This window comes from Aythya ferina (genome assembly GCF_964211825.1).
Source record: "Aythya ferina genome assembly, chromosome: 4".
Lineage (NCBI taxonomy): Eukaryota > Metazoa > Chordata > Aves > Anseriformes > Anatidae > Aythya > Aythya ferina.
This window is the reverse complement of record NC_140300.1, coordinates 21,876,510-21,899,747: the sequence shown is the minus strand read 5'-3', so window position 1 is coordinate 21,899,747 and position 23,238 is coordinate 21,876,510. Positions and strand designations below refer to the sequence as shown.

The following is a 23,238-nucleotide window of genomic DNA, read 5'->3' as shown; positions in this document are numbered from 1 at the left end:
GAAAGATGCAACAGAATTGCCGGTGAAATAGGCCAGTCTGTTTCAAAGCCTATCAGCCAACCTTCCCTCAACTAGATACCTGGAGAGTTAGCCCACTGACATGGCATCTACTCAACTAGACAGAAGCTCATGAGAGAGCAGAGATACTTTACATGAGGATTAGAGAGCTTTTCCTTACTCAGCAAGATAGGTGGGTGACTAATAAGGATAAGGTCAGACAGCTAGGCATCCTGAACACCAGGCCAACTTAAGGAACTCTTAGGACTCCTCAGAAAAGCCAGATGGACAGGTGGCAACTTGAGAAGCTGTCCAGGTTTCACATCAGCCAAACAAGGACAGCTGGATAGTAGGCAAGCTGAGAAGCCAAGCAGCCTGCTGGTTTCTAGCCAGCCAGCTGTCTAGGGTACAATTGGCAAGATAGCTGGTAAGCATGCTGGCAGAAAATCAGATAAACTAGCAGCTGGCTGCTTGGTCAGCCTATGAGTCTTTCTGATTTTCATCAGTATTTTTGACACAATCTTCATGTTCCCAAACAATGATTCAGTTCTATTTTTTTCCTGATAAAACCTTTTTAAAAAAACAACAAAAACTCTCCATCTCTAGCATCCAGTTTATACACCACACATATTGTGAAAAATATTTTTTGTACCTCCACATAATTAAAAAAAAATAAAATATCTGTGCCACTGAGGTTTAGATTTGTAAATATGTCTTTAGGATATGTTGCAGCAAATATCTTAACATGTTTTTCAGTTACTACTCTGAAATTTTATAAAAACTATTAAAGTTAATGCCATATTTTGCTATGCTAATAATGTTGCCAGTTTAACCATAGTCAAACCTATGTTCTGTAGTCAAAGAAAGTTTTTGTTGTCCTGTAAACTATTTGGAAAGCAGACATTAGCTATATTTAAAGGATGCTTATTCAATACCAGCATTATTAATTCCTTTTGCAAATATTAGTGTTTTATTGGTAAGAGGTTTTTACATGTTTAAAAAGGTATCATGATAGAGTGGGAGAGAAAATTAGAGCGTGAGTGAGAAGATGGGGGTGAGAGAGATATAGTGTGAGTGAGAGAGATTGGAGGAGATGAGTGAGATTGGAGGAAAAAGTGAGTGGGGGAGGGAGAGAGATTGAGAGAGAGACGAAGAGAGAGAGAGAGAGTGAAGGTGAAAGAGAGGATGTGAGAGAGTGAAAGTGTGAGAGAAGGAAGTGGGGGATAGAGTGAGAGAAAGCTGGGGGGGAGAGAAAGCTGGGAGTGAGAGAAAGAATGGAAGGATGAGAGAGGGAGAGAGAAAAGATGAGAGTGGAGGAGAAGGAGAAAATGGGAGATATTGAAAATGAGAGTGGAAGAAAGGGTGAGAGAGTGGAGTAGGGAGGGAGAGGAAATGAGCGAGAGAATGAGAGGGGGGAATGAGAGGGGGAGAATGGGAGAGAGAGAGTGGGAGAGAGAAAGTAAGAGAGAGGAAGAGAGAAAATATGGGAGAGAATGAGAGAGAGAAAAGAGTGCAGGAGAGTGAATGAGAGAGTGTGTGAGAGAATGTGAAAGAGAGAGAAGAGGGAGAGGGAGAGGGGGGAGAGTGCGAGAAGGGGAGAGGGAGAATGAAAGAGAGAGGGAGAATAGAAGAGAGGGAGGATGAGGGGGTGGGAGAGAGTAGGGGAGGGAGAAGGAGAACGGGAGAGAGAGGGAGAGGGATAGGGAGGGAGAAATATAGACATGAAATATAGAAGTGAAAAAATAAAGCTGACTAGCAGAGAAGTTAAATAGGTGAATTGAAATTAACAAGTGAATGGTAGTATGAACATTCTTCCCCCTTTGTCTTAGATGGTGACACTTTAAAAACATTTTTGTTGATTGTTGTTGATTTTACCCCTTTTCTCCATATTGCTCTGATTTTCTATGTTTTGCACCCTCTCTATTCTTAATATGTGTATACTAAAGGTTTCTGCACCAGCTGATAGCGTTTGGAGAAACATCATGTCATGACCATGTCAGAGAAACAAGAAATTATGAGCCCTTAAAGTTTCAAATTGCTATCTAATTGTAGCAATTTTGCCTGTTAAACTTTTAATAACCAAAAGAGTTTAAAACTTGGTCCAAAATTCAAACAAATCTTAATGTGGTGGTAGAAAACAGATTTGATTACCTCTCATATAGCTGACAGAAAGAAAATATATGTATTTAACTTAATAATTGTGTATTATCTTGGTTATGTCATCTAAGAGAAATTTTGTGTTAGACTGTGCTTTCCTAAAAATTCAGGTGACCAATAATTACTACAGCATAAAATGTGTACAATGTATTACTAACTCAAGCAAGCTTTCTATTCCACTGCAAAATCAAAGAAAACAAAACCCAGGAAAACACACATCTTACTTAAAATCTACCATTAAATGTAAAGCTCTAACTTTAAATGGGAATTTAATTTAAACTTGTTCTCAATCTGTTAGCAGATCTTAACTATTCTTCCTTCATTTTAATAAACAGAAACCTCCACATGGATAAAGTTAATCAAATTTATGTACCAATGTCCTGGTTTCAGTTAGAACAGAATTAATTTTCTTCCTAGTAGCTGGTGGAATGCTGTGTTTTGGCTTAGGATGAGAAGAGCGCTGATAACACCCCGATGTTTTAATTGTTGCAGAGCAGTGCTTATACCAAGCCAAGGACATCTCAGCCTTTTGCTCTGTCCTGCCAACAGGCAGGCTGGGGGTGCAGTAAGAGCTGGGAGGGGACAGACCCAGGACAGGTGACCCAAACTAGCCAAAGGGGTATTCCATACCATCTGACGTCATGCTAAACAATATATAGGGGTGGCTAGCCGGGGGGAGGGGGCCGGACTGCTCGGGGTTAGGCTGGGCATCGGTCAGCAGGTGGTGAGCAATTGCATTGTGCATCACTTGTTTGTACATATTATTATTACTTTCCCATTATCACCATTGTAATATTATTATTATTATTGTTATTATTATTTTGTTATTATTATTTTCCTGTCTTATTAAACTGTCTTTATCTCAACTCACGGGCTTCACTTTCCATTTCTCTCCCCCGTCCCAGAGAGGGAGGGGGGAAGGTGAGCGAACGGCTGCGTGGTATTTAGCTGCCAGCCAGGTTAAACCATGACAGTCTTTTTGGCGCCCAACGTGGGGCTCGAAAGGTTGAGATAACGGCAGATCTGACCACAGTGTGTTAAACTAAAATTGGTGTAAGTATTAGACCTGCTTAATAGTCACTTGTCATAATGCTGATTGCTTTAATCTCAACTCTGCTGCGCCTGTTTTCCAAATTGAGTATTATAGTACATTATTTTCCGTATTTGCTCTCTGTCATGTTGTTTATCCTCTCTGGGAAAAGACTGTCGTGGTTTAACCCGGCTGGCAGCTAAATACCACGCAGCCGTTCGCTCACCCTCCCCCCTCCCTCTCTGGGACGGGGGAGAGAAATGGAAAGTGAAGCCCGTGAGTTGAGATAAAGACAGTTTAATAAGACAGGAAAATAATAATAACAAAATAATAATAACAATAATAATAATAATGATACAATGGTGATAATAGGAAAGTAATAATAATATGTACAAACAAGTGATGCACAATGTAATTGCTCACCACCTGCTGACCGATGCCCAGCCTAACCCCGAGCAGTCCGGCCCCCTCCCCCTGGCTAGCCACCCCTATATATTGTTTAGCACGACGTCAGATGGTATGGAATACCCCTTTGGCTAGTTTGGGTCACCTGTCCTGGGTCTGTCCCCTCCCAGCTCTTACTGCACCCCCAGCCTGCCTGTTGGCAGGACAGAGCAAAAGGCTGAGATGTCCTTGGCTTGGTATAAGCACTGCTCTGCAACAATTAAAACATCGGGGTGTTATCAGCGCTCTTCTCATCCTAAGCCAAAACACAGCATTCCACCAGCTACTAGGAAGAAAATTAATTCTGTTCTAACTGAAACCAGGACAACCAAGATGAAATGAACATGTTTAAATACGTATGTATGAATATGTCTATCTTATTACCTGATTCATATTCTTTGAAATATTACAGCTTTTAAAAACAGATTTCATGCATGAGATTATCAGTTTGCTTGGAACAGGGATTTTACCAGAAATATGTAAACATCTCTTAATAGTACAAAAATATGGGTTTAAAAAGCCTACAGATTTCATGCAAAGCAGAATGTGCCAAATAAGTATGCATGCAGATAATAAGACAAGGAAAAACAAGCAACTATTCATATGGCTTCCTGGAATTCAGTACCCATCTGCCCAAGATGTGTTATCCAAATACTCAGAAGAATTTTACTCTTATATTAGAACTAGGCAAAATTTTAGAACTCATAAAAGGATTGAACTTCTACTCAGTTTTACAAATATACATAATACAAATATATTTCTAAATTGTTTTCCCATCCAGTTTTTAGTATGAAGTCCTTGATATCATCAAGATTCATCAAAATATTTGCTTTAAAAGTGCTCTAATTAAAAACCTCTGACTTTAAAAAATCTCATTATTTTGACTGACCATGTACATTGCTACTGGTCCACTCTTCACAATACAACTAAAGAAACTTCAAGCTTTTGATGTTGCTTTCATCTTAAATTTTGCCAACATGAAATCTTATGCAGAACCAGACTAGATTCTAGATTTACTGAACAACAAATAGAACAACAAATAAAAACTACTTAAGCAGTACTTTTTTTTTTTTTTTTTTTTTTTTTTTTTTTTTTTGACTTTTGAAAGAGAACATGTTCCTACATTCCTTTGGACTAACTGAAAGCTTCTGTAACATAATTTTTCTGGATCAGTTCTCCATCGGATTAAGAGACTGATGCTCTCTACAGGCTGATCCCCAAAATAGAGCAGCAGGTGCTGGTACTGTTGTAAACCTTCTGTAAAGAGCACACATAGGTGTGCTTGGTCTGCCTTTGTACCACTGAAATGGTAAAAAAGACCCTTTAAATCCTGCAAAACTTATAAAAACATTGCATGAAACATTACAATTTAGTAAGTCCTTTCTTTGTTTTTCTTGATTAGGACAATTATTTTTGTGGGGTAAAGCTTCAGATCTCTGTTCTGTAATATCTCAAATGGATGTTCAGACTATTTAACATTCTGCTATATGGATATCTCATAGCAAACTTAGTCTTGTATCAGAGATACTTTTCCTAGTGAAAAATTTAAGATACATTCTTGAAAAACTATGCTTTTGATTTATTTTTATTTTTTTTACCCTGACGCATAACATTTTCAATTTTTTTTGTCATCTCTGAGGGTAAGACTACAGAAATTACATAGCTTCTGCACAGTTATTCAATACTTGACTCTTCGAGAAACTTGGTTTACTAATTTCACTTATTTTTGTCTGACTTAATTCCATGATGATAAATGAGGTCATTTTTTTTATTGTTTTTGTTGTTTAACCCCATGATGATAGACGTTATTTAATTGTGGACATAAATATTTAAATACTAAGAATGAATTCATTTGTGTTTTCGTTTGTGAAACTGCAGAGGTTAGCATTCTCCCAGCTGTTGATCATTTTCTAATCTTTTTTTTCACTGAACAAAAATTAGTGTTTCTTAAGAGTTGCTAGGTTACATTTCTTTTGAGTGAAACCACATGAGATTTGGGAGGGAGAAGAGGGAAGAGGGAGAGAGCGAGCCACACGAGCTGACTTCATAATCATTTAATCATTTAGATGGTGTTTGCTAACCTTTGAAGGTGTTTGATTGGAAAAAGTTAGATTGACCTAGCAAATTAGAAAGGTAATATAAGCGTGCAGCTTGACTCAGCCTGAAAGGAGATTATGGCCTCATTATCTAATACTTTCACTGCTCAAGAGTATTACAGTAGTGCTTAAAGCTTATTTGTGAATGTGGGCCCAAATTAGAAACTGATCTCTTCATGAGGAAAGGATTAGTTACGGGATTGATTCAAAATTGTGAGATTCAAGATAATCTTTAAATATTTTTTATTGTTTATATAAATAGATAACTGCATATTGTTATTGATGAGAAGTTACAGAGTGAGCAACAGGACACACACATGACATCTTGATCTACAAAATAGGGAGATGTGGATTTGATGGGTGAACCATTCATTGGATAAGGAATTGTCTTGAAGATTGCACCCAGAGAGTGATGGTCAATGGCTCTATGTCCAGGTGGAAGCCACTGATGAGTAGTGTCCCACAGAGGTCTGTCTTGGGACCAATGCTGTTTAATATCTCTATCAATGACATAGATAATGGGGGATCGAGTACACCCTCACCAAGTTTGCAGGTAACACTTAGCTGAGTGGTGCAGTTGATGCAACAGAAGGAAAGGTCCCTTATGCAAAGGGACTTGGACAAGCTTGAGAATTGGGACCATGTGAAATGAATGAGGTTCAAGAAGTCCGAGTGCATGGTGCTGCACCTGGTTTGGGGCAATCCCAGAAAGGAATACAGACTGTGAGAAGAACTCATTGAGAGCAGCCCTGTAGAAAAGGACTTGGGAGTGAGTTCTAGTGGATGAAAAGCTTGATATGAGCTGGCTGTCTGTGCCTGTAGCCCAGAAGGACAACTACATCCTGGGCTGCATCTACAAAGGGGTGACCAGCAGGTTGAGGGAGGTGATTGTCCCCCTCTACTCTGCCCTTGTGAGGCCCCATTTCAAGTACTGCTTCCAGGTCTGGGGTCCCCAGCACAAGAAGGATGTGGATCTGTTCAAATGGGTCCAGAGGAGGGCCACAAGGATGGTCAGAGGGTTGGAGCACCTCTTCTATGGCTGAGAGAGCTGGGGTTATTCAGTCTGAAGAAGAGAATGCTCCAGGGAGACCTCACTGCAGCTTGTCAATACTTAAAGCAAGCTTATAAAAGAAATTGAGAACAACTTTTTACTCAGTCAGATAATGACAGGGCAATGGAAAATCATTTAAAACTAAAAGAGGGGAGTGGGTGACATCCTTATCCATGGCAGCAGTGTTGGAACTAGATGATCCTTAAGGTCCTTTCCAACCCAAGCTATGCTATGCTGTGTTATGCTATTGTATGCCATTCTATTATACTGGACTTGCGCTCCAAGTGATGAATACTTTGAATACTCAACCCTCCAAAAACCCTGTCCAAACATTTCACATATTCAATATATTACTGGCACAGATACACAATCTAGAATAATAGTTTAAGTAAAACCATTAAACCACTGTGTTAACCTTTAAACCAATTACTTGTCCTTCACCAGAAGTTTATATATATATATATTTTTAAACCTATTTCTCAATAAAGTTTCTTTATAACATTATACCAACCTTTTTTTTTTTAAGTAATGCACATTTCTCATTAAATTTTCTTTATAACATTATGCAAACTTTTGTTATTATTTATTTATTTATTTATTTATTTATTTATTTATTTATTTTATAGTACATATTAGTTAGTTCTTCAAGTTACTCAGAAAATGAGGTGATGAAATCTAGAAATACTGCAAGGGGCCAGAGATAAGTTTATTCTTGTACAGTTCTGGTATCCTGCTACTCAATAAACCTTATTTTAATGAAAAATTGACCCGACTCTTGAATTTTTATATATCTTTTAGGACTATTCAAGTATTGGGAAACCAAATAAAACTTAATGACTTGTGGCTTTGTGATCAATTAACAAAACCCTGCAATGGAAGAAGGCTTTGAGCAGATTGGCACAGGGAATGTACTCATGAAATTTGGGGAATACAGGAAGTGAACACAGCTATTATAAAGAAAACTGCTTGTATCACATCACAAAAGGGCAAGAGGACTGGAGATTGGTAGCTGATCAGGTTGTTTAAACAGCCTTTCTGAATTAATCAAAAAACAAACATGAATGCCTTCCTTAGACAGCCAGACTTACTTGGGAAGTGTGTATGTTGCTCAACCCAATATAGAGTATAAAAACTGAGCAACCAATAAAATGAACTTTGAAGAGTGGGTTTCATCCTGCTTCAACCCATGTATTTTTCCTTTTCAGACAACAGTGGATGGCCAGTGTCATGTTTATATTGCGATCTAACTGCACATAGCAATTGCTATACTATTCTTGCATTGCTACTGCAGTACGTTACTGTATCATTCTGATGAATCAAAATCTTGTGTAACATCACATAACTTTAAACAAGTACATTTGCTATTAAAACACCTTCCTCATGTTGAATACCTGTAAGAATGTGGTCTGAGGGTTTTGGATGCTGACTAATTGTTAAAAAATTGTCGATGTAAGATTGCTGGAATTAATTTTGCTGGATATATTCATAATATAAGTCAATCCAGATAGTTTTCTCAACTTTGGAGGAACTTCTAAGCAGTAGGCAATGGTTGCTATCACAGAAGCCTCACAATATACAAAAAATAAACCTTGCTTTGTAGTAGGAAGGACTTAATTCAGTTAGAAGACAAGACATTATCTGCTTTGTTCTTAAAAGTACGTAAATACTTTAAACCTTCAAAGAAAATTGAAACTACAAAGGGATATGTACCTACAGGTCATATCAGTATCAGATGATGAGGTGCATCTTGTAAATCAAAACAGTGATTCTAAATTCAAACATTTAGAAATTTCATTCTGCTGTCTTCAGGTTGAATTGATTAAATTTAAGCATCTGTATCCAAGAAAGCACTTGAAAATACTAGTATTCCACTGGAACATTTCAGAGATGGAGGATTCAGTCTATCATTCAAAATCACTTTAGTTTATTTAGAATGCAGACATCATATGTTCCTAGCCACCTTTTGCATAGTACCTAAAAATTAATACATTGACACAGAAAATGGAAAAATTTCAGATTTATTTGGCCACTTACTAAATAGATAACAAAGGACGATCTGGTAGAGCCATCTTGCCTACAAAACTGAATGAACACGCTAATAGGAAACTAGTGTAAGAGACGATACATATCAGAAAACCAATGCTGTACTTTTCAACAATGTTAGAATGCCTTCTTAGTGAGGAACTTGGAACATCAAAGGAAGCATGAAATATCTTTAGTGACAAAGCTTATGAGACCCATAAGGCTGATTAAAATCAATATGATTTCTTTACATTTTTTATCTTTCTGTTTAGCTAATTGTTCTCTAGTATTCCCTACTTCTTCAATCCCTGTTAAATGTATTGAGTCTCTTTAAAATCAGTATATTATCTTCAACAATTTTGCCTATTCTTTCTTTTCTTTCCGTGTCTGATTCTATTTTTGTCTGGCTACAGTGTAGTAGCTACAGAGTAAAGCTACTTTATGCATTTATACTAAATGCAATATTCTGTATTCTACTTCTGATGGGCTGGGTTTCATCTCAGCTGTCATTAATGATCTAAAAACTAGCCATGTACTTGATTATCCGGGTTTTCTGTGTTCATTGGTGACTGAGAAGGTGATATCCTCCATTTATTAAAGGTGCCAGTCTTAGTTTTTGGGATGCCTAAGGTCTAAGAAGTGAACAACTTATTCATTTCAGACCCCCAAATTAATATACTTGCGTTAGAGAAAAGGCAAAACTGTGGTAGATGTAGATCTGCATTGATGGAATAAATCTTGTTTTGTTTATATTTTTTTATTCTTCCATTAAATTTAATGGATAATTTTATATTTTTTCTTACCCAGTTTAATACTGATAGGTTAGGTAAAATCTGCTGTATATTTAGATTTATTTATTTATTTATTTGAGATTTTGTGAAGTGCCCCACACCATAAAAGGAGTAGGCCAGTGGCTCCCAGGTTGTGATCTATTCATTTCAGTTTTGTATCACTTTATAAGGAAAGTTGCATTTCACCTTTACCACCCCCTCTCTCCTCAATGGTGAATAAAATATTGACTGAAGCATGCACCAAGCTTTATTCCTTTGCAGAGGGTCCTGCAAAACAAGGGTACTGCCTCTACCCTTCTGTTTCCAACATAAGTTTTATTCCATCTAGCTAGACCCCTCCTTCTATAGGAAGGGAATACTGAAAGAAAGGTGAGGTCAATGATAAATTTTTTGTGTAAGTCTTAAAATAAAACCTTTATATATAGCAAGAACTTCTAACATTATAATAAACCTATTTGCTTTATTAGTCTATTTTTTTTTTAATTCTTTTTATTCTTTTTGATTTTTTACGCTCTCCTAGCTCTTCTCTTAAGGAAACAATAAAACAATGATTTTTTTTTTGATTTTTTTTTTCTCCTTTTACAAAGTTTCATTAATATGAATTAAGAACCATACTACCTTGAGAGTTTGCTAATTAATATATGTTTAATGAGATGCATGAAGATAAAATTACTTTTCATATCTCATTCCTTTCCAAGTGAAGTCAATAGCACAAACAAACTGGTTCTCCTTTTGGTCTTTCATATATATATATAAAATCAAAAAAAAAAATAAGCACACCAAAAAAATATATATCCAATGTTTATTTTCATCTGACATATAGTTATTTATATAAATCACTGAGTACGTAAAAATTATGGAAATGCAAAATCCTAAATTAAGACCAAACAAAGCATGACAATATTTAAACTAAAGTAAATGAATTATATTCTGTTTGTGATCACTGAATGATATATTCTGTGATACAGCAATGTCTACCTTTATGATATTAGCATGCAGCACTTGTTTTCCCAAGTGGTTTCAAAAGATATACTTCCTCTTCTCCACTGTAATGTATTTTTAGTGGGGGAAAAACCAGCACCAAAGAAATCTTTTTAGAAAGCCCTTTCACCATTTCATAAATGCCTTAATTGTATTTAGATTTCAAAAATTACACATATGTGCCAACAATATTACAGGATGACTCAAAAGAAATTCTCATCTCTCACATCTTAGATCTATACAGCTAAGCATATTTTCATTCATGGTTGTCAAAGATAACTAGTTTGCTTTGGAAATGCACAGAGAACAGGCTTATTCAGTTATCTGAAATTCCAACTGACTTTAAATATAGACATGAAGCATAAGAGTGAATATTTTAATTAGCTTTTTAGGGCAATTTTTGCTAGAAGATAATCTAGGCTACTCAAGCTATAATGAAATGTTTCAGAATGTTGTCATTTAACCCCGTCTGGCAGCTAAGTGCTTGCTCACTCTGCCCAGGTGGGATGGGGGAGAAAAATCAGAATGGTAAAAGTGCAAGAACTCATGGGTAGAAATAAATAAAATTTATCAGGTAAAGCAAAAGCCACCCATACAACTAAATAAAAAACAAGGAATTTGCTACTTCCCATCAGCAGGCAGATATTCATCCACTTCTAGCAGAGCAGGGCTCAACATACATAACAGTTTCTTGAGAAGACAAACACCATCACTCCAAACATTTTCTCCCTCTTCTTCCTTTGTCTCAGCTTTTATTACTGAGCATGATAAGACATGGTATGGATTATCTTTGGTCCATTTGGGTGAGCTGTCCTGGCTGTGTCCCCTCCCAGCTTCTGGTGTACCACCAGCCTCCTCATTGGCAGGGCAGCACCAGAAGTAAAAAAGTCCTTGGCTTTGTGTTAGCACTGCTCTGCAATAACTAAAAGCAGATTTGTTATCATCACTATTTTTATCAAAAATACAAAACACAGCATTGTGTGATCCTCTACATAAAAAATTAACTCTGTTTCAGCTGAAAACATAACACAGAGCAATAATTTCCTGCATCAGGTGATAGAATCCTGTGTTGTATATGCTCATTACATGTAACGTTTAAGGAAACAGAAATACTACCACCACCACCACCACCAAACCTAACAACAACAAACCAGAAGTGGTATACCCTTAACATCTTTACAGTGATATGCCTATGTTTCTTTCCACCACTACAGAAATGCATACAATAGTACCTAGATAGCTATTGTAATATAAAGGTAAACAAAAGCCAATTAAAATTTTCAACTACATTTCTGAACACCAAAATAACATAATTTTGGTATGAAGCATACAATATATTCTTCTTCAAGAAGCATAGAAACTTTGTGACCCACTTCTGTAAATGCATCTGCTTTTCATTCACTGACTGCTCAAGAGTCACTGTCCTAGAGACCTCTAAAGCATATTGATGGAGCACTCTCCTGAAATCTAATGTAAGCTTCTGTGTGATAGACCATATACAGGATAGAGGGAAAAAAATAACAGAAACAAACAAAAGTAAAAACTGCTGCATTCTCTTTCAGATTGTTATTAGTTTTTTAAGTAGCATTTATTACATAGTACTCAGTTATAGACGATATTTAATAGTACTAAATTGCTGAATAAAAAATAAAATTATCTTGATGTAACCTTTGTGATTGTTCTAAGTTATTTTTCACGAGTAAGGTGAAAAATAAAAGATACAACAAATAGAATCTGATAGTTAACCCATCACCTGCAAATATACAAAAAAGCAATTGCTAACACATTTATTGACAGAGCTTGACAAAAGGTATACTACATAGTGTTTTGAGAGCCTACTGTACCTGTGTTTTTTTTCAGCTTTTTCCAGGAGAGTGATTTTAAATTTATAAACACAACATTTCTTAAAAGGTTTAGTAAGCATGTTTAGCTCTTTTTATCTTTATATTCCACTCATAAAAATTATTTAATCATCATTCACGGTAGAGTTTCTAGTAAGTTTACATTGGTTTAAGACTGTAAACACTGAAGGTCATAATATTTCCAATAACTGGGATTTTGTTGAAGACAAAATACCCCTTTTTCTGCAGTTAAGAGGTCACAATATTAACTCTTTACTTGTTTTCTAAGTAGGTTTTTAATATTCATAACATTGAAGGTACATTTGGAAACTATGGACAGAGTAATCTTAAAATCTTAATCAAAACCTGAAAGTCAATTTTTAAAACATTGGTAGCATGTTTTCATTATCAGCTTCAATTAAAAACAGGACTAATATATTTTTTTATTTTTTTATTTTTTTTTATTTTTTTATTTATTCAGTACACTCTACAAGAATTTTGTAAATTTTCAATATGAATAATATTAATCCAGAATAAATGGCAAGACCTCTACAGTAACATTTCATGTTAGTTTCTCCTTTCTAATCCAATTGACATTGATTTCTTTTCATGCATGCAAGAATGTTAAGCAAGAATGTTTAACAAATTTGGAAATTTACAAAATTTAAAAGAAAAATCTTCCTTTTTCTGATCTCACTTATGCATAGATTAGGAGTAGATGTTAGCTACTCATTCTGAGTCAGTATTACACAGAAATAGATTTACAGATGACTCATACACTTAAAATCAATAAAGCTTCATTCAATGAACTGAAAGTTTACAGGGTTACTGATCACTGAATGTGACTTGGTCATTTATGTGAACGTGTGTTCATGAAATCTCTTTATGTTTGATTTGGTTTTGTTCTTTATAAACATGACTGTGACCTTTTGATCTGTACCCTGTTTTAGTCATTAAAATAATTTAATAGGTCTATCTTTAAATAAAATTTTTGAAAAGAACTATTAGCACACATTCCTCATTCTATAAATGCTTTTTTTGAGTCCTGGATCCAAATATTTTCAGCTGTAGCTCTGCTTTGAATACCTAATGTGTCTTCTTAATGTTCGCTGCTGTTCTGGAAAATGACATCCTATACTTTTTACACTGGGCACTTAAAATTAGGATGGATCTTTAAATTAGAAGTGAAAATGCACATTAAAAGGTGTAGTAGAAATTAAAAATTTTGAAATTGTGAGGTAAATTAGTAATAACTACTACAAAAAAAGCCCAGGAAGAGTATACATTTTTATAGTGACTCTGTATTTAAATATACAACTCCTCGAGTATGCCAGCCTAAGCATAATCTGTCAGAAAACATCAAGACTGCATTGAGATTTTGGAGTATTTACCTAGTTGTTATATATTTCTTATGAGTGATTCAGATTCTATGTACATGTATTGTCTTGAAATATTTTAGTATTTTGGGCAAAGTAACTACCGGAGTTCAAATTGGTAAGGTAAAATTCTCCCCTTTTCGAAAATAATGCCCTTCTTTAACTTTTATTTATTTATTTATTTATAGATTTTAGAATGTGATTCACTTCTACAGTTTTTTTCATCTTTCCATGTGTTCTGCTTGTATATTACATACTCCAGGGTGCATAATTCGCTAGTAAAATTGTCAATTTCCAAATATAGACTAATGACATGTTGGACTATTTCTCTTTAGAGGCTTCCACATCTGAAGTGCATTTAGTGTTGCTTAGTTGTTTTTAAAACATTCATGTCTGGATGCCTTCCAACATTCTGCAAGCAATCAGTAAGCACGACAAAAAAAGACAGCATTTTTCTTTTGTTTTAAAAATGTTGTAGCTAAATTGCATTTGTATTTATTTAGAACACTAAATGAGATATATCTTCATGGCTCTTTAGATGTTTAAAGTTTTCCCTATCAAAGTTAGTTTCACTGTACTGGAAATCTTTTGCTCAAAAAGGATTAAGATGTTCCCCATCAAAAGAGATCTCTTCCTTAGTAAGAATTAAAACTATTATTTCTATTTCAATGAATTTAAGCTTCAATGTTAGTTAAGCTGTAGCACTGCCATTTTTAAAAAATGTTAAATATTAAATGTTATTTTAAAATGAATAGTTTTCTGCATAAGAAAAAAATGTTGGATCTGTACAGCAACAAATTCGATCTTCACAAGGTTTTTCTATAAATTAGACTTTCATATGTCAATGTTTCATTTTTTATTCTCTGTTCTACCTGAAAGTATTAGTAAAGGTTCAAGTATTTGTCAAAACAAGATATATAATTTTTTATTATTATTGTTGTTGTTATTGTAAATAATAAATACTGTAGCTCATATGTCCTAGAGTTAATGTGTTAGAAATTACGTAAAAATTAATAGAAAGACTGCAACATTTGGAAGACTGCTAGTGCATATTTCTTAGGATAGGTTAATATTTGTAGTTAATAAAATGGGAGGTGAAAAAAAAAAGATCTTAATTTATGTCACTGATTTGCATCAGAGTTGCGCTTTTAGTGGCAGATAGACTAATACATTTATTTTTTGATGTGTAAAGGAATCCTCACAGAATGTGTGGTTTATTTATTTACTTTTCTAGAGTTGGATATTAATTTATTTATTTGTTTGTTTAAACAGATTATGATTCTATGTTGGAACATCAGAGTGTATGATTGCTACACGTAATGTGTATATGTATATATATATATAAAAATGACTTTCTGGATCTTACTGTTGCACCTATAAAGACAGCATTTAACATCATGTCACAAGTGGAAAATGATGTGCACTTCATTCAGAAGAGAGAAGCAGCAATATGATTTATTGATAACAAAGCTTATGTGACTTAACAAGGATTCAATGTTGTCAATGTGCACCTGATTATAACTGGAAGATATACTTACTTGCACGCTTTATAAAAGACACTACATACTACTCAAAGGCACTAAATGAAAGACATTATATGCTACACAGAGACTGTATAAAGAACCAGGTTAGGTGACGTTACATTTAGGAAACCCTTCCATTGAGTCATGAGGTTCAGAGTGGACCCCTTGCTTTCTATTTCTCCTTGAACTGAAGAATTAAACAGCCTAGGTGAAGCTGAATCCACTCCTAGTCTCAGACTTGGTCAATGATTTATGTCTAAAGGATTATATGCATTATGCGAATCCTTTATGAATCCTCCTTAGCTAAGACTATCGAATGTAATCACAAAGCACCAGTAAAACTTGTTACCATGCTGTTAACTTTCTCAATCTGTTTACAATCTGTAGCAATAAGGGTACTCAATCTGCAGAACCTTGGGAGACATCCCTGCCAAGGGGAGGTCCTGGCATGTAGTCCGCTGTCATCTCAGGAGAGTTCAAAGGGCTCTTGGGTTACTTAGAGGGTAAGATGATTGTTTATGTTCATATTTGCATACAGATGTCAGTTTCTCCCAAATTTGGACAGTCCTGGAGGCAGGGTGGAGGGGGAATGATGACAGTGCATTGGTCTTGATGATAGCGTATTGGTCTCTCCTGAATCCAGGATACCGCCAGAGTGACCAGACACATCCATCACAATGGCCATCTGCTTAGGCCAGATGCTCTGCTTAAGGGGGCCATCATATATCCTTAGACAGTAAGAGTAGAGAATGTGAGCAATTAACCTGAGCAACATATAAGTTTTATGCTGTATGTTTATTTGTTATTCTTCTTTCTTCATTTTAATAACATGGAGAATTTTCTAGTTATAAAAGAGCAATTTATATATTATGCCCTTATAAGCACAAGATGGAATTTCTTTCTCTCAAGGTCAGACACACCAGAAAAAAAGTAGATATCAATGAATTTTTTTTTTTTTTTTTAATTTTATTTCCTACTTTTTTTCAGTACTTTGTTGTTACTTCTGGAAGCAATATTGAGATAACTTTGGAACTAGTGTTCTAAAACCTGAGTGGACTTATGAGTGGGAAACTTCAAAGAATCAATTTTGGTTAGGGAGTTGGACTACCAAATGCTGATCTCTTCAGGGAATGGAACGTTTCATCCTTCCCTCAAGAATTTCAATGATGTGGAAATATTCTAGGGAAGATTTCATTTGGAAAGTATATTCACTAAGGGATAAAAATAAGTAAAACTAATGAGAATGTGGGGATGGCATTCAGAGGAGCTCTTTTACAGGTTTTTCACAAGTAGCTGCAAACATAAAAATTTAACTTTTGCTATGATTTTTTTTTCTCTCATTTTTTCTGTCTTATTTATTAATAAAGTAAACTTAGTGTTTGCTTATTATAACAATAATAAACCTAAGTCACCTAGTTGTATTAACTACTAGAAAAATAGGTAATGTTCATTTGAAGGATGGTAAGTAACTCTAAATGGAATTGAAACAGCATTAACAATCGCAATTAATTGTTTTATACATCTTGTATTTGAGAGATGGTATATAGGCCGTGAGTGTTTGGATTTAAATCTAGGATTCCTAGGACTGATTCATTAAAACATAATTGGTACCTCTGCTAGAGGTCCACATTTTTGTTTTTGTTTTGTTTTTCTTTTACATGAAAGATTGAGAGGGAGGTGAAAAATGCTCAAGATTTTGTTGCTCAAACAACAAAACAGACTATCAAAAATGTTTTATGACAAAAGGAAAATATAATTACTTGAGAGCTGTGTATATCATTACACAGAAACTATCAGGGGGGTTGCCTGAAAATTTCTGAATAAGCAAATTTTCATCACTCCATACTTCATTTTTGCACCTCCATAGACAAGCAGTAGAAGAAGAAGGAATCATACAAAATTAATGTAATCCTTGCTCCCAGTAATAGTTATCATCATTTCTTTTTCCATGTTACACTTCCATAAAAGCATACTTGTTGAGTTTTGCAACACATCTCTCTGAATTATTAGAATGTACTGGAGACTGCAACCTGAAGGCTAAAAACTTGCAATAACATATGGCATCTGATAGACAGCAAATTGCAAGTGGAAATCCTAATGATGACAGGCACTGCAGTGACCAATATTCTACTTAAATATTAGGTGAGAGAAGGTAAATTAGTTAGGGTGAAGGCTGAAAATTTAAGATGGTGTTAATTATATGTACGCTAGTACATATAATTACATTATTTGAATGCCATTGATTAGCAGGAGAGGACACTAACCAAGAGGTCCTTTAGAGTTCTTTATTCCTGTGGATGGAAAAGATTTAATGCAAATTGATACACTGTATGAACAGATTCCCTTCCTTCCTCTGTTAGAAAAGATTTTCTAGAGTTTTTGTTTTTGTTTTTGTTTTTTTGTGTGTGTGTGTGTTTTGTGTTTTTTTTTTTTTAGTGTCAGTCTGTCTTAATGTTTTTACATCTGTGAATAAGATAGCTCATATCTTCTGAGAGATTTTGAAAGGAAAGTATTTTATTAACCAGTAAAGGCCTTTATGACTTTATATACAATAATTATGCTTATTACAATACAGTCAAGTTACTATACTGATGCTGCAAGGTTTTAATAAAGAGCTCTTGAAATCAGGATAAATAGAGACTATTGTCATGTCATGGGAATAAAAATGTGATTCATGGTATCCAGTCAAAAATCAGTAACTCAGTTAAAGAATAAATTCCCCAGAGGATGGGAAACTTCAGATGCATGTTTTTTGCATACTGTACAAATGGTAGATATTTTGTTGTTGTTGTTGTTTTTCCTTTTTTTTTTTTTTCCTGCAATTATTCATGTATGGTCACTCATGTTATTTACTAGTAGGTATGCTGGAGATAACAGATAAAGAAAACTAACATACTTTTTTAAAAAAATGTAGATTCTGAAACTTTATATATATATATAAGAAATATATTCCTTAATAAAATGCTAAAAATTAATTGTACAAAATTTTGAAGATGAATGTTATGCTTAAGCTTTGGAAATAATTAATAACTCAATAATGGGGATTCTTGATGTGGGGATTGTTGGTTTTTTGTTGTTGTTGTTGTTGTTTTTGTTGTTGCTGTTGCTGTTGTTGTTGGCTTGTTTGTTTTTCTTATCATTTAAACATTCTACTGGGATATGAAATAAAGCTTACTTCCAAAGTCCTAAATGGGCAAGGATCAAAGCCCTAAAATGGGCAAGGATCAAAGCCCAAATACAATCAATAGCAGCTATCACTACAGTGATTTGGCAGCAGGCATTGACTTGTTAGTTGCATTTTTCCTTCTTTAATTTATTTATTCATGGTTTTCGTCATAGTGTTATTTCTGTGTTTTGTTGTTGCTGTTTTTTTTTTTTTAGTTTTACTTAAAAAATAATACACATTGTCTCTCCACAATACCTGATTCTGCTGTCATCTTCCTTCTGATGCCTTGAGCAACTCACAAAGCTGTTTTGCTTAAAACATTCTTTGTTCCTGCCTACTGTGTCAGAAATCTATCTACTTCACAGATCTTCAAGAAAACTTGTTTTGATTTCTCATCTTTAATAAAAAAGGGTGAGTAGAGTTATTTCTGTCTTTGTATCACAGAATAAAAAGGGCTTCAGAAAGATATGGATACTTCAATTTCTAATGTCTGTATAAACAGATGAAGTACTGTACTATGAAGTACAGTAGAAATACACGTATGAGCCATTAAAAGTTACATGAAAAATATTTCTGTTCTGAAATACCACAGTACTGAATGCACATGATTTTACATATCTAGAAGTTCTGTCAGACAAGCTCTGGTTAAGTTCATTAAAGAAGTTTAACAAATTACTATGCTTAGCAGTGCTGCTCCATAAGCAGAGTACAACTTCCAGCATAGGCATGGCAACAAATTGCTCCAACTTAAGCTGTTCCAACATTTCATTCAGAACCAAACACTAGTAAGATACCATATTAGTTTTCATCTATACTTGGAATAAACTATATTCTAACTATTTATTCTTAAATAATTATATTTATATAAATATTTATATTTATAGATTTATATAAATAAATATTTACTATGCTGTTTATTCTAACTATTCTATACTTAGAATAAACTATACAGTTCTGAATAAACTATAAGAATAGGTTTAAAAATTGAAAATTGTTACTTTTGCTCTATAAATTATTAGACTTTCAATGATTCAAGGTTTTTCTTCAAGATAAAATAATTAGAAAATCAAACAAAGCTTCTTTATATACAAATATACAGTTCTTTAATATATATTTAGGGATTCAAGTAGGATAAAAGAACAGTAGAATGTGCCATCTTCCTTCCTACTTAGCTGCAGGGGTCACACTATACCCTTCTTCTAGTTCATTTTGTCTTGGTGTTGTCAAATATAACTTGTTTCACCAGTTATTCAAATTACTTACAGCTAGTTTGTTACATCTCTAGCATCATAAGAACATCTGTCACATTATGCTTCACAGAAGTTAACACTGACTTTACTTTTAAAACTTACAGTTCTCTGGCAAATTTTATACAAATTACAGGCTGAGTTTACCTCCCCAACCTTTGAAAAAGCCAAGTTTTAATTTAACTCTCTTAAGTAATTATCAGAAGGAGGATGGACAAGAAGGAAGGTAAGCAATGTGGTGTTTTGATGATTCTGACTAAATGTGCAACCCCATTCCCACTCCCCTCCCCTGAAAAAAACAACAACAACAACAAACACAAAACAAACAAACAAAAAACCTGTTAACTCTTGAAAAATCACAAAGAAACTTTACATTTTAAAAATTCACCACCCCTCTACAATTTTTTTAGATTATTTCAGCTATCATTTTCAGTTATCTGAAGGTGTCGGATAACCTCTTGACAGAAGAGAGAAATTCTTAATGTACTAGTCATGTGTATTGCACCAGTGTTCATCTGGAAAAAAAAAATGGAGGGCAGAGAGAATTATCAGCTTTTATATTCAGTTACAGTATGTTTGCTACCATATGGTAGCTGCAGTGTGCTTTCATAGTCTGAAGAGTTTTTTAGCATGACAATAAGCATATGCCAGTTCTCTCAACCTTTGAAGAAGAAATGACTTTAATTTGAAATTTAAAATACACAGTGTACATCATTGTTTCTTTTTTCATAGTTTTATCAAAGTATGTTTTCTAGTATTATACTAAGTATTACTGGGAGAAGTAGGTTCAGATAATTTTAGAATCAAGTAAATCAGTGGAGAAAAAAATGCTGAAAAAACATTCACAATATACATCAGAGTCAAAAAAAACTGTTGTGTTGATATGTAAGATCTACCAACAGCAGTACACAGTCCACTCTCTTTGTAACTTTCTGAAATATTAAACCAAGTGGTCAGTCACTAGAGGGCATAAAATCTGTGGCCTAAGAAAGAAAGAAAAGCTGCAGTTTTAATAAAACAAAATGAATTTACATCACTGTGGCCCAAGTACTGCAGATCAGAAAACAAACTGTATTTTTAAAAACACTTTATGGTGGGTGTTACTCCCTCCCCCCCAAAATTGTATAATATTAAGACACTAATCATCATCATCATCATTATCATCATCAGGAGTAATATTGAAAGTCTGACTCACAGCACAAGAGAAACACTGATCCAGAGCTAAAAAGTGGAGAAGCAAGAAGACATAAAATATCTTCCATTGAAGTTTACCTTCAAGTCAAGGTGATTTCAGAAAGACAAAAAAATTACCAGAGAAATATATGCCTTGTATACTGTCTCACATCCTTTGGTATCTTCTAAATATGTGTTTCTTTTCAAGACCACTAAACCTATTTTTATCTCATCTCTTACCTTCCGTCTTTGTCACACGTCTTTATACTCATTCTTAATTCACCATCAGTCTTCTACATTTTAAGATGTTCTCCTTTTCTGGAAATGGAAATCCTTTCATGTACCCCTTTTATACATTTGGAGGATTCTTATTGCCTAGAAAGAAAATTTGTGGAAGAGGACATTTTTATTGTGTGTAGAGAATAAAGAAAAAGTTTTAGTTTAGCAATAACTCTTGGGTTGAATGTAGCAATGTTTTTATAACTAGTATTTCAGGTAAACTGGGTAGATTTAGACACTTTCCTTGTTATAGAATAAATGTTTGTCAATTTTTACTACACAAAACCTAATCATTTAACTAATACAACAAAGTGATTCCAGTACACTTAAATTATTTTTAGCTAAATTTAAGATAATATCAATCATATTCATTTGATATTGATTGTTACTGCACTAAATCTAGAGTTACATGCACATTTGCTCATTTGTAAGACGAAGGTATGAGTTTTGTGACCTAGTCACTTTTTACCTACCTTATTGATTTTTAAACTTGTAGGGGCTTAACACACAAATGATGCAGTTTGATCTGAAGTTCCAAGAAGTAAAAGTATCCACTTTTTTCTGCATGCAGAACGGTTTGATAATTTCAAAATCTTCTGCTGAAGTGTTAAAATCAAATCAGAAGAGATAGAAATAATAAAAATAAAATAAAAAATCCCAAATTCTCAAGGAGAAAAAAAAAAAAAAAAAAAAAAAAAAAAAAAAAAAAAAAAAAGTTCCTTTTCTGAATTCTGTGAGAAAATACAATACACACATTACACATGGGATATAATTATAGAGGACTCTGAGGTAGTAAAAGGTGACTTTGATAAATATGAAGTATAACCCACCTCTCAGGGTTTCATTTTTTTCCTATATCTCTAGCTGTATTAGGAATACAAGTATTTCAGAAAATCTTAAGGGAGCCTGTTAATCCTTAAAGCTTTAAAAATGATTATCCAGAAGAGAAGAGATCTGACAAATGTATTTTTTTTCCCCTACATTACTGCAGTGACTGTATTACTTTCTCACCTGGACACCTAAAAGAGTACTAACCTTAACCTTAACCTTAACATTAAACTTTCATTCTTAGAATTTTGCCTTGCTCTATAAAGCTTAGAAGTCAATACTTTAAATCAAGCAATATATTTTTTATTATTATTTTTTGTGCTGTTCCAGATGTGGATGGGAGAGTATATAAAACTGACATCTTGTGGCATTCTACGGTTATCACTGCAGTTTTTAACCTGTCAATGAACTCCTCATCAAACACATTCCAGGTGCTAATGATGAAAAAACATACTCATTCTGTTTACCTGATTGTATAGAATTCTGTCATTTGTTCAGTTTTGAAACACATAAGTTCTCCAAATTTGTAAAGAACAATCGTTTTACTGCTTAGCACTGACAAGAGATTGTAGATGTCTTGTATATAATGGTATATATAATGTAAGTAGTATTGTATATAATGAAAGCTTTATTTAAAACTTAAAAGTGGATATGCAAATTCAAGTTAGAAAGTTCTATAAGATTCCACTTGCTATAAATAGTATTAAGAAGGCACTATATAACACTGAAAGCTGTTAGAAAAGTGTTGCTGTTCTACAAAGCAAATCCTCTTGATAGACTGTTTTAACACATCTATTTATGACTTTTCCATTTGAACAGATGTAATTTTCCATCTGAACAGCAGAATAGCATACAGAATACCTACCAAAGGAAAAAGGAAAATAGCATAAGAACAGACATTTCAATGTCAGCATTTAGCTAAGCTGTGTGGGAGCAACTTATACATTTTTCTAAATAAGGCATATCTTTTAGACTGTTGCATGAAAAATTACTTTAATTTTGTAAGTATGGTGAGCTCAACGAATACTGGCTTGATCATCAGGTTGAAATTCCACACGTTTTGATTTCTCAAATAATAATTTTTATTTTATATTATTTTCCTTTAGCTTCATTTGCAAACAAAAGCATATAATCTGTCTAATTACCATTATATATCTTAATCAACATTTTCATATGATAAAGAGGTAAAGCAGCAAAACTCTCAAAGAATTAAAGTTGAAATGAATTATTAAAATA

The 23,238-nt window shown here is 34.0% G+C and overlaps 1 long non-coding RNA gene across 1 annotated transcript; it reads right to left on the bottom strand.

Annotated features, from left to right (window-relative positions):
• Nucleotides 1-15,158: 15,158 nt before the first annotated feature.
• Nucleotides 15,159-21,768, bottom strand: LOC311435866. The gene is made up of 3 exons (XR_014692461.1): nt 21,648-21,768; nt 21,136-21,270; nt 15,159-16,037 (listed from the first exon to the last, which is right to left on the bottom strand). It is a non-coding gene; the product is annotated as an uncharacterized lncRNA (long non-coding RNA).
• Between the last annotated feature and the right edge of the window lie 1,470 nt (nt 21,769-23,238).